Source organism: Danio rerio, chromosome 6 (genome assembly GCF_049306965.1).
Source record: "Danio rerio strain Tuebingen ecotype United States chromosome 6, GRCz12tu, whole genome shotgun sequence".
Taxonomy (NCBI): Eukaryota; Metazoa; Chordata; class Actinopteri; order Cypriniformes; family Danionidae; genus Danio; species Danio rerio.
In genome coordinates, this window is record NC_133181.1 from 1,712,501 (window position 1) to 1,725,000 (window position 12,500).

At 38.6% G+C, this 12,500-nt stretch overlaps 1 long non-coding RNA gene across 5 annotated transcripts in view; it reads left to right on the plus strand.

The window, feature by feature from the left end:
* The window catches only part of LOC141386154 (uncharacterized), a 263,034-nt gene that overhangs the window by 219,247 nt on the left and 31,287 nt on the right, over positions 1-12,500 (plus strand). The window contains exon 5 of one of the 5 annotated variants that reach the window (XR_012407496.1): positions 5,686-5,756. The exons of 2 other annotated variants lie outside the window; for them this stretch is intronic. This is a non-coding gene — a long non-coding RNA (uncharacterized lncRNA). Of the gene's footprint in view, positions 742-5,685; positions 5,757-12,500 lie in introns of those variants that run through there. 2 more of the 5 variants (XR_012407495.1, XR_012407500.1) reach the window with 2 other exon arrangements.

The window sequence follows — 12,500 nt, forward strand, 5'->3', positions numbered from 1 at the left end:
CTGAATATATGAAGAAAAGCGTATTTCAGCCATTTGAATAGAAATAAACACTAATTTGAGTCACAGATCACTGTAAGGAACAGCTTAGTGTGACTTGCATTTAAAAAAGTGAAATTAGTAACTTTTCCATCTGCATTAATGTATTAAAATCATTATTCAGAAATGATAAACAGGACTTTTACCTCACTGCTGTTTTCACGTTGTGCTTGTTGAAGTGGGAACATTGGAAAGCCTCTTTAATGTGAAGGAAATTGTGGAAATTTCAATAGTATCTGGATGCAGCCTTCATGATGCAAGCTGAGATTGCATCACTCAGCGATGTAATGTCAGACACAATGCACTCACTGGAGTGTGTGACATCACTGTGACGGGTAGGGTTAGGGGTGTGGTGAGGTGAGCGCATTTAAAAGCATTGGATGCAGCTCAGATTGCACCTCACCGAGTCTGCAGCCAGACCCTTTTCGGAAATTTGGCAAATCTGGTTGTGACCTTTCACACACACACACACACACACACACATCAGAAACTCTGGATAAATGCACTAAGAAATCCATCCTGAATATATGAAGAAAAGCGTATTTCAGCCATTTGAATAGAAATAAACACTAATTTGAGTCACAGATCCTAAGTAAGGAACAGCTTAGTGTGACTTGCATTTAAAAAAGTGAAATTAGTAACTTTTCCATCTGCATTAATGTATTAAAATCATTATTCAGAAATGATAAACAGGACTTTTACCTCACTGCTGTTTTTACTTTGTGCTTGTTGAAGTGGGAACATTGGAAAGCCTCTTTAATGTGAAGGAAATTGTGGAAATTTCAATAGTATCTGGCTGCAGCCTTTATGATGCAAGCTGAGATTGCATCACTCAGAATTGCAATGTCAGACACAATGCACTCAGTGGAGTGTGTGACATCACTGTGACGGGTAGGGTTAGGGGTGTGGTTAGGTGAGCTCATTAAAAAGCATTGGATGCAGCTCAGATTGCACCTCACCAAGTCTGCAGCCAGACCCTTTTCGGAAATTTGGCAAATCTGGTTGTGACCTTTCACACACACACACACACATCAGAAACTCTTGATAAATGCACTAAGAAATCCATCCTGAATATATGAAGAAAAGCGTATTTCAGCCATTTAAATAGAAATTGATTCTAATTTGAGTCTAAAATCTGAAGTACAGTAACAGTTTAATGAGAGTTCACTATAAAAATTAATGACTTAGACTAAAACATGAATTCAGTAACTTATTCATCTGCATTGGTGGATTAAATGCAATATTCAGAAATGATATGCTGAGCTTTTTGCATTTTGTAGAGAATTTAATTTAAAATAAAAAGCCTCAAGAAAAAAAATAAAAGCCTCAAGAAAGTTGTGTAAATTTAGCAAGTCGGGCTATGAAAGCAGCTCATTTTGGACATTTCACACACACTTCAGAAACTAGGAACAAATCCACAAAGAAATCTACAATAAATGATATGTATGCATATTATATATAAATATATAAATATATGCATATGTCTTTCATTTAAATAGAAATAAAATTACAGTACAGTAAGTTTATTGTGACATTGGTCCCACTTTATATTAAGTGTCCTTAACTACTATGTACTTAAATCAAAAAATAAATACAATGTACTTACTGTGTTTATAATGTATTTGAGAACACTTGTGGTGCTCTTGAGTTGGGATAGAGGTTGGGTTATGGACAGGTTTGGTGGTATGGGTAGGTTTAAGGGTGGGTTAAGGTGTAGGGGATGGTCAACAGTGTATTTACAATTGTAATTATAAAAGTTAACTACAGATGTAATTACATACATGTATTTAATCAAGCATAAGTACACAATAAATACATGTATTTACACAATAAGTACATTGTAACAAACTATTAATTCCTGTGTAAGTACATATTAGTTAAGGCCACTTAATATAAAGTGGGACCGTAACATTTAGTCAGTTTAATGTGAAAAAGTGAATTCAGTAACTTTTCCATCTGCATTGGTGGATTAGTCGATAATCAGAAATGATACACAGCACTATTTAGTTTGTGCTTTATAAGTGGGAATATTGGAAAGCCTCTTCAATGGGGAGGAAATTGTGGAAATTTGGTTGTGAAAGCAGCTCCTCATGGACATTGCACACACACTTTGGGAGAAATTCAACAAAAGAAATGTACGCAAAATATTTGAATAAAAGCATATTTCAGTGATTTAAATAGAAATTATTATTAATTTGAGCCAAAAATAAGAAGTACAGTAACAGTTTAATGGTAGTTACATGTAGTTAACGACTTAAAAAGTGAATTCAGTAACTTTTTCATCTGCATTAGTGGATTAGGGAAATTTGGTTGTGAAAGCAACTCCTCCTGGACATTGCACACAGAGTTTAGAAACTCAGGAGAAATTCAATAAGAAATTCATACTAAATAAATGAGGGAAAAGCATATTTCAGTCATTTAAATAAAAATTAACACTAATTTGAGTGACAGATCTGAAGTACAGTAACAGTTTAATGTGACTTAGACTTAAAAAAAAGTGAATTCAGAAACTTTTCCATCTGCATTAATGTATTAAATTCATTAATCTGTACTGCTGATTTTATTTTGTGCTTTTTAAGTGTGAATATTGGAATATTAAAAAGCCTCTTCAATGAGAGGAAATTGTTCACAAATCGAGTTGTGAACTCTCGAGAAATTGACTAAGAAATCCATCTTTAATATATAAAGAAAAGCATATTTCAGCCCTTTAAATATAAATTAATGCAAATTAGATTCACAAATCATAAGTACAGCAACAGTTTAATGTGACAGACTTTAAAAAGGGAATTCAGTAACTTTTCATCTGCAATGGGGAGGAAATTGTTGAAAATTGGCAAGTCTGGTTGTGAAAGCAGCTCCTGGACATTTCACACACACATTTCGGGAGAAATTCAACAAGAAATTCACACTAAATATATGAATGAACTCATATTTTAGTCATTTAAATAGAAATTAATACTAATTTAAGTCTAAAATCTGAAGTACACTAACACTTTAATTGGAGTTAAATATACAATTTTATGACTTAGAGTTTAAAAGGTGGATTCACAAACTTTTCCATCTGCATTGGTGGATTAAATTCATTAATCAGAAATGATACACGGAGATCTCGAGATCTGCCTAAGCTCAAACTCCCCTCTCGCCCTACAACGGGAGGGATTTCCTTCAGTTTAGTCCCTGATTATCAGAAATCACCACTGCAGAATGAACCATTAATTATTCCGGCATATGTTTTGCACAGCGCATGCCCTTCTAGTCGCAACACAGTACTGGGAAACACCCATACACACTCGCATTCACCACAGCCCTCTAATTCCCCTATAGCGCATGTGTTTGGACTGTGGGGGAAACCGGAGCTCCCGGAGGAAACCCATGCCAACACTGGGAGAACATGCAAACTCCACACAGAAACGCCAACTGACCCAGCTGGATCCAGCGACCTTCTTGCTGTAAGACCAGTGCTAGCCAATGTGCCACCCAATATTGGAACAATATAACAAATGATAGTATTTTTTAGGTTGGTCCAAAGCAAATTATACTTTTATCTAAGAGTTAAAAGAGTTTCATGTCTGAACCAAAGATTTGTAGATGTTAAAATGACAGCAATTTTCTTCTTTACAGAAGTTGGTTGAAAGTATTCATTTTGTTAGTGTAGTGAAACACACCTCACGGCCGGCTGAAAGTTTTCTCGAAGTTTTAATCCAGTTTTCTGTCATATGGAGACATCTCTCGCAGTCTGCTGTTGTTCTGTTCTTAAAGCTTCTCTGCGCTGGTGATGATGACACTCCATTAGACACACCATTAACACTGCAAAGTTTGTACTGTATGATGAAGTTTGATGAGCGTTTCACTTCTTCTCCTTCATCTGAGCTGAAATATCCGACTGGTCACGTGTGCGTCGACTCTAAAGGAAAAGCTGATGAGATGGAAAATACTCTTTCTTTTGTTAAATGCGCTTTGGCTTCATAAAAACAAGCTCTTGTCTGTGTTCATCAAGAGATGCAGTGGGGTTTCACTCTTGTTTTCTTCCTAAAATATGCAGACATGAGAATTGATGTTGTTTAAAAGCGTTCCAAAGCGGGATTGCATTCATTCGAGTTTGATTTTAAGTTTAAAAAACACCAAGAAACACCAAGAAATCACTCTAGCACTTTCAATTCAAATGATTTAATTCTAGGTTACATTTATAGTGCATTTTTGCAATTATGTGATATGAAAAGCAAACTTATTTGACATTTAAAAATGTGACCCTTGACCACAAATAAATCAACCCAGGCTCAATCTGATTATGTATCCCTGTATACATTTTTGGAGAGCATCAAACACATCCAAGGAGGTACATTTTTTGCAATTTTTGTTTTCGCGAATCCACCAGAGGCTGCTGTGTATACTTTTTCAGATCTCAAATTTCTCTTACGAGTGCCATTCACGCCAGCTGTTCTCATGTTAATCCACCAGAGGCTGCTGTGTATACTTTTTCAGATCTCAAATTTCTCTTACGAGTGCCATTCACGCCAGCTGTTCTCATGTAAATCCACCAGGGGGCGCTGTGTATACTTTTTCAGATCTCAAATTTCTCTTACGAGTGCCATTCACGCCAGCTGTTCTCATGTAAATCCACCAGGGGGCGCTTTGTATACTTTTTCAGATCTCTAATTTATCTTTTGAGTGCCATTGACGCCAGCTGTTCTCATGTAAATCCACCAGGGGGCGCTGTGTATACTTTTTCAGATCTCTAATTTATCTTTCGAGTGCCATTCACGCCAGCTGTTCTCATGTAAATCCACCAGGGGGCGCTGTGGATGCTTTTTCAGATCTCAGATTTATCTTTCGAGTGCCATTCACGCCAGCTGTTCTCATGTAAATCCACCAGGGGGCGCTGGGTATACTTTTACAGATCTCAGATTTATCTTTCGAGTGCCATTCACGCCAGCTGTTCTCATGTAAATCCACCAGGGGGCTCTGGGTATACTTTTACAGATCTCAGATTTCTCTTACGAGTGCCATTCACGCCAGCTGTTCTCATGTAAATCCACCAGGGGGCGCTGTGGATGCTTTTTCAGATCTCAGATTTATCTTTCGAGTGCCATTCACGCCAGCTGTTCTCATGTAAATCCACCAGGGGGCGCTGCTGTCACGCCTGCTGTTCTCATGTAAATCCACCAGGGGGCGCTGTGGATGCTTTTTCAGATCTCAAATTTCTCTCACGAGTGCCTTTTACACCTGCTGTTCTCATGTAAATCCTCCAGATGCTGCTGTGTACACTTGATCAGATCTCAAATTTCTCTTACGAGTGCCTTTTACACCTGCTGTTCTCATGTAAACCACCAGAGGCCGCTGTTGACTGACTGACCGACTGACTGACCAACCTTCCCCCTTCCCTAAACCCAACCAACAGATTTTAAAAAGCACCGATTGACCAGCGCCCACCCACTTCCCTAAACCCAACCAACAGTGTTTTGGTAAAAGCAATCCAGAGAAGCCCTCATCTGATTTTAACCACGTTTTCAGATTTTACCACAATTTCACCCTGTTGTTTAGTGCTTTATTTTATTTTTTGGCTTCTGTTTTTGTCTTACTGCTTTCTGGAACCGTTCTTTGCTGGACTTGAACGCCGTCGTCACGGTCAACTTCTCTCTGCGTCTCAAGTCTGCCAGCGTACATGGCGAGCCACTGGACAAACTGGAAGCAGCGAAAATATGGAGGTATGCGGTCAAGTGGTAAGCGCAAAAAGGAACAGCGTCATACTGCCCCATAGTGTTAGCTTTAAAGATGAAATGCAGCCATATATGCCTCTGGCTACATAATTCGCAATCTCCAGAAATAAATACAGGGGTACATTTTCAGAATGAGACTATGTTGAAATTAATTATTGTGTTATCCATGCGAATAGGCAGAAATGCTTTGTAATTTTAGGCAACATTGGGTCAAAATGGACAAAATGAACTCAACTGTTGGGTTAAAAAGTGTGTTTTAAATTTAATTGCAAAAAAAAACTACTTTAGATTTTTAGTTTTCTACAGATTTCAACCCAGTTATATTTTTTTTATTAAACTTATGGGAACAAATTTAAATCAACATTTGAGTCTGTCCACTATGAAAAAAACTACAGTAATTTACACTAAATACGATAGTGAATTTGAACCATACTATAGTAAAGTACTTGACTTAATCTGTTGTAGTAACTCTACATTTGCCAGGGTAACACAACAACTATAGTTATACCCAATACTACATCTAAAACTACCTAATACTGTAGTTTTCTACAAATATAGGGAATATAATACTACAATACACCGCAGTTTACTGTTGTAAAATTTATAAAGTACACTACAGTATTCATTACAGTTCAATACCACAGTATGCTGCAGCATTCATTAACATTCATTCATTCATTTTCTTTCTGGCATAGTGCTTTTATTCATCAGGGGTCACCACAGCGGAGTGAACCGCCAACTTATCCAGCGTATGTTTTATGCAGCGGATGCCCTTCCAGCTGCAACCCATCACTAGGAAACATTTATACACTCTCATAAGCCTTTAACGTCACTTTAAGCTGTGTAGAATAATATATATATATATATATATATATATATATATATATATATATATATATATATATATATATATATATATATATATATATATATATATATGATACATAATATATAATATAAATATATATGATACATTATATATATATATATATATATATATATATATATATATATATATATATATATATATATATATATATATATAGTTGAATAATTATTAGCCCCCTTTTGATTTTTTCTTTCTTTTCTAAATATTTCCCAAATTATTTTTCACAGAGCAAGGAAATTTTCACAGTATGTCTGATAATATTTTTTCTTCTGGAGAAAGTCTCACTTGTTTTATTTCGGTTAGAATAAGAGCAGTTATTAATTTTTTAAAAATCATTTTTGGGACAAAATTATTAACCCCTTTAAGCTATTTTTTTTTGATAGTCTACAGAACAAACCATCGTTATACAATAACTTAACTAATTACCCTAACCTGCCTAGTTAACCTAATTAACGTCTTAATTCTTTAAATTTCACTTTAAGCTGTATAGAATTGTCTTGAAAAATATCAAGTAAAATATTATTTACTGTCATCATGGCAAAGATAAAATAAATCAGTTATTAGAAATAAGTTTTTAAAACTATTATGCTTAGAAATGTGCGGAAACAATCTTCCCTCCATTAAACAGATATTGGGGAAAAAATAAACAGGGGCGCTAATAATTCAGGGGGGCTAATAATTCTGACTTCAACTATATATATATATATATATATATATATATATATATATATATATATATATATATATATATATATATWWATTATTTTTTATTTTATTTTTTTCAGTGTAGAGTAATACCCTTCATGACCACACACTGATTCGTTATTAAAGTCTAAATCAGCACTTGTTGAGATTAGTTAATGATCTGTTATGATGAATATGAATGCTGTACTGAATGTATAGCGCACTCTAAATACATGAACAGAACCTCATTGTTAGCATATATGCAAAAGGCACAAAAGGGTGAGAGAGACAAAAAAAGTGGCGCACATGGAAAACATTTAAACAATTTGCCAGAGGCCTTAATTGTTTTCCGTTAGCTTGACGATCGCTAGCTGAAAAGATGGAGAGTTTCAGTGAATAGATTAGCGCACGCTCCAGCAGTCATGACAAAATCCCTCTTAACCCGCGCGGCCCGCCATCACTCGCTCCTCAGTGTTATTAAACACAACTTTGCAGATTCAGTGCGCCGCGAGTGCCATTTAGCCGCGCGGAGCAGGAAGCAAGCGTGCGGGGAATTACAGGTTGCCAGCGCGGCGTCGGCCCGACTGACAGGGGTTGATTTGGGTGTGCGGTGTGTGTTCAGGCCTCCCTCGGAGTGTTGTGACAGGCGGTCATTACAGCGGCACGTCGACACACTCAGCTGCGCCGCACGCCACATGCAAATGGACACAAATGGGCCTGACTGTACGCTAGCTAATGACACTCCTGCTCTTCTTTAAGGTGGAAGCTCAACACTTCATAAATCATGCCGGACTCTGTCACATATCACCAGTGGAGAACTCAAACATTTGTATCTGCCTGTATTCAGCGCTCTAGAGATCAACAGATTGTTTGTTTGGATGTATGCACCGAGACCCGCCCACAACAAAACATGCTGTAGTGAGTTATAGTAAATACTATAGGGTTTATGATCCACACAGTGTACTATATATAGTGTTTTCAACTGTAGGATTAACTATTATATTTACTATAATACATACTGTAGTATACTTTAGCGTTTTACTACAGTAAACTGTGGTGTATTGTCATATAATATACTCTATAGGTTTAGAAAACTACAGTAGTGGGTCATTTGTTTCACTGTAGTTGTTTTGTTTCCATAGCAACTATAGAATCCCCACGACAGATCAATTTATATAATTGTTTGTTACCATAGCAACTGTAGAATCACCCAAACAGATCAATTAATAAAGTTGGTGTGTCACCATAGCAACTGTAGAATCGTCACAACCGATTTATCATTGTAGTTGTTGTGTTACTATAGCAACTAAAATCGCCACAACAGATCAATTACTATAGTTGCTGTGTTAGCATAGCAACTATAGAATCACCACAACAGATCAATTACTATAGTTGTTGTGTTACCATAGCAATTGTAGAATCACCCAAACAGATCACTTAATAAAGTTGTTGTGTCACCATAGCAACTGTATAATTGCCACAACATATCAATTACTTTAGTTGTTGTGTTACTATAGCAACTATAGAATCGCCACAACAGATCAGTTACTATAGTTGTGTCACCATAGCAACTGTAGAATTGCCACAACATAACAATTACTTTAGTTGTTGTGTTACTATAGCAACTATAGAATCGCCACAACAGATCAGTTACTATAGTTGTGTCACCATAGCAACTGTAGAATTGCCACAACATAACAATTACTTTAGTTGTTGTGTTACTATAGCAACTATAGAATCGCCACAACAGATCAGTTACTATAGTTGTGTCACCATAGCAACTGTAGAATTGCCACAACATAACAATTACTTTAGTTGTTGTGTTACTATAGCAACTATAGAATCGCCACAACAGATCAATTACTATAGTTGTTGTGTCACCATAGTAACTGTAGAATCGCCACAACAGATCAATTACCATAGTTGTTGTGTTACCATAGCAACTGTAGAATCGCCACAACATATCAATGACTGTAGTGGTTGTGTTACCATAGCAACTGTGCAATCACTGCAACAAATCAATTACTATAGTTGTTGTGTTACCATAGCAAGTGTAGAATCGTCACACCAGATCAGTTACTAAAGCTGTTTTGTTATCATAGCAACTGTAGCGTCGCCACAACATTAATTACTATAGTTGCTGTATTAGCATAGCAACTATAGAATCACCACTACAGATTAATTACTATAGTTGTTGTGTTACCGTAGTAACTAGAATCGCCTCAAAAGATCAGTTACTATGGTTGTTGTTACCATAGCAACTGTAGAATCGCCACAACAGATCAATCACTATAGTTGCTGTGTTGCCATAGCAATTGTAGAATCTCCACATCAGATCAATCACCATAGTTGCTGTGTTATCATAGCAACTATAGAATCGCCACAATCGATCTATCACTATTGTTCTTGTGTTACCATAGCAACTATAGAATCACCACAACTGATCAATAATTATAGTTCCTGTGTTACCATAGCAACTATAGAACTGTTTTATTACAAGGCAGCACGGTGGCTCAGTGGTTAGCACTGTCACCTCACAGCCAAAGGTTTGCTGGTTCGAGTCCTGGCTGGGTCAGTTGGCATTTTCTGTGTGGAGTTTGCATGTTCTCCCCATGTTGGCGTGGGTTTCCTCCGTTTTCCCCCACAGTCGAACACATGAGTATAGGGGAATTGATTCAACTTAATGCCCGTAGTGTGTGTGTGTGTGTGTGTGTGTGTGTGTGTGTGTGTGTGTGTGTGTGTGTTTAGGTGTGTGAATGAATGTGTATGTGTGTTTCCCAGTACTGGGTTGCAGCTGGAAGGGCATCTGCTGGGTAAAACCTTGATAAATTGGCGGTTCATTCCACTGTGGCGACCTCTGAAATAGGGACTAAGCCATAAGAAAATGAATGAATGAATGAATGAATGTTATATCACCCAAGCAAGTATGTTTGTAGTACAGCAAATTTCTAAAACGTCCTATTAATAGTATTCAGTGATAATATTTCTATAATCTGTGGTGGTTATTGTGCTGTGTTGAGTTGAAAGCGTGTTATGCTGTTTGAGTGCTTGAAAATCAAAGCAGGCGTTTCAGAAATTCAGAAGTTATTTGTTTTGCAAAGTTTTTGTTGTGACCTTGAAGAGCTGAAGACGAGTCCATAAGCTGCTAAAGTGGATTTGAAATGGTCAGTTCACATTTAGAAACGTCATTCAGCGAATCAAAGAGCAACGACCGTCAGCTAACACTTTTATTCCAAATATTGGGCTCGACAAAAATAAAAAAGCAGAGAGCCAAGCTGAAAGCCACGGCTAATCTAATAAACAGATTTGGAGCGCGCCGTGGCGTGGGCCGGGCTGTGACGTGATGAATGCGCCGCTGTGATTAGTACACTGAGGCCCATTAGAGGACGCCGCAAATCTTCTGCTGTTTCTGGCCCGGGTCGCTCCGGATTACGGCCCGCTTCTGTAAGCCTGCGATTCCAGCGGCTGCACTCTCGCCGGAGACTGCGCTCTAATGTGGCCAGACAATCAGAGAGATTACGCCCGGATACTGAGAGCCTCCCATCGGCCCCTGCTGGAGGACCAACAATGTGCTGCAGCGCCGCTCGGGACCGTCCAGTGTTCACACTGCGCTTTACTGAATACACACACACACACACACACACACACACACACACACACACACAGACGGGAGATAGACAGAGACATACTGCACTGGGACACAGATTACCACACACACACACACACACACACACACACACACACACACACTCTCTCTCGTACACACATATATATATACAGGGCATCCGAAAAGCATTCACAGCACTTCACTTTTTCCACATTTATGTTACAGCCTTATTCCAAAATGGATTAAATTGATTGATTTCTTCAACATTCTTCACACAATCCCCCATAATGACAATGTCAAGAAAGAGTATTTGAAATTGTTGAATATTTATTAAAAATAAAAGACCTGTAAAATCACATGTACATCAGCATTCACAGCCTTTGCTCAATACTCTGTTGATGCACCTTTGGCAGCGATTACAGCCTCAAGTCTTTCTGAATATGATTCTACAAGCTCAGCTCACCTGTCTTTGGGAAGTTTTGCCCATTCCTCTTTGCAGGACCTCTCAAACTCTATCAGGTTGGATGGGTTGTGACAGTGTCCAGCCATTTTCAGATCTCTCCAGAATTGTTCAATATGATTTAGGTCTGGGCTCTGGCTGGGCCACTCAAGGTAATTCACCGAGCTGTTGTGAAGCCGCTCCATTGATATGTTGGCGGTGTGCTTTGGGTCATTGTCCTGCTGGAAGATGAAGCGTCGCCCCAGTCTGAGGTGGAGAGCACTCTTGTGCAGGTCTTCATTCAGGATGTCTCTGTACATCGCTGCATTCATCTTTCCCTCTATCCTGACTAGTCTTCCAGTTCCTGCTGCTGAAACACATCCACACAGCATGATGCCAACACCACCATGCTTCACTGTAGAGATGCTGTTAGCCTGGTGATGAGCGCCGCCTGCTGTTCTCCAAACGTAACGCCTGGCGTTCACTCCAAACAGTTCAGTTTGAGTCTGATCAGAGCAGAGAGTTTAGTTTCTGATGCTCTGAGAGTCCTACTTTTGGCAAACTCCAGGCGGGGAGTGTCTTCCGTCTGGCCGCTCTACCACACAGACCTGATTGGTGGATTGCTGCACAGATGGTTGTCCTTCTGTAAGGTTCTCCTCTCTCCACAGAAGAACGCTGGAGCTCAGACAGAGTGACCATCGGGTTATTGATCACCTCCCTGACTGAGGCCCTTCTCCCTGATCACTCAGCTTAGATGGCCGGCCAGCTCTAGGAAGAGTCCTGGTGGTTAAACATCTTCCACTTACAGATGATGGAGGCCGCTGTGCTCATTGGAACATTCAGAGCAGCAGAAATGTTTCTGTAAGCTTCCCCAGCCTTGTGCCTGGAGACAATCCCGTCTCGGAGATCTACAGACGATTCCTTTGTCTTCATGCTTGGTTTGTGCTTTGTCATGCACTGTCAACCCTGGGCCCTTATATAGACAGGTGTAGCCTTTACAGATCATGTCCAATCAGCTGAATTGAGCACAGGTGAACTCCAATTATGCTGCGGAAACATCTCAAGAATGATCAGAGGAGGAAGAGTGAACCTGAGCGTAATATAGAGCTTTATGAATACTGAAGTACA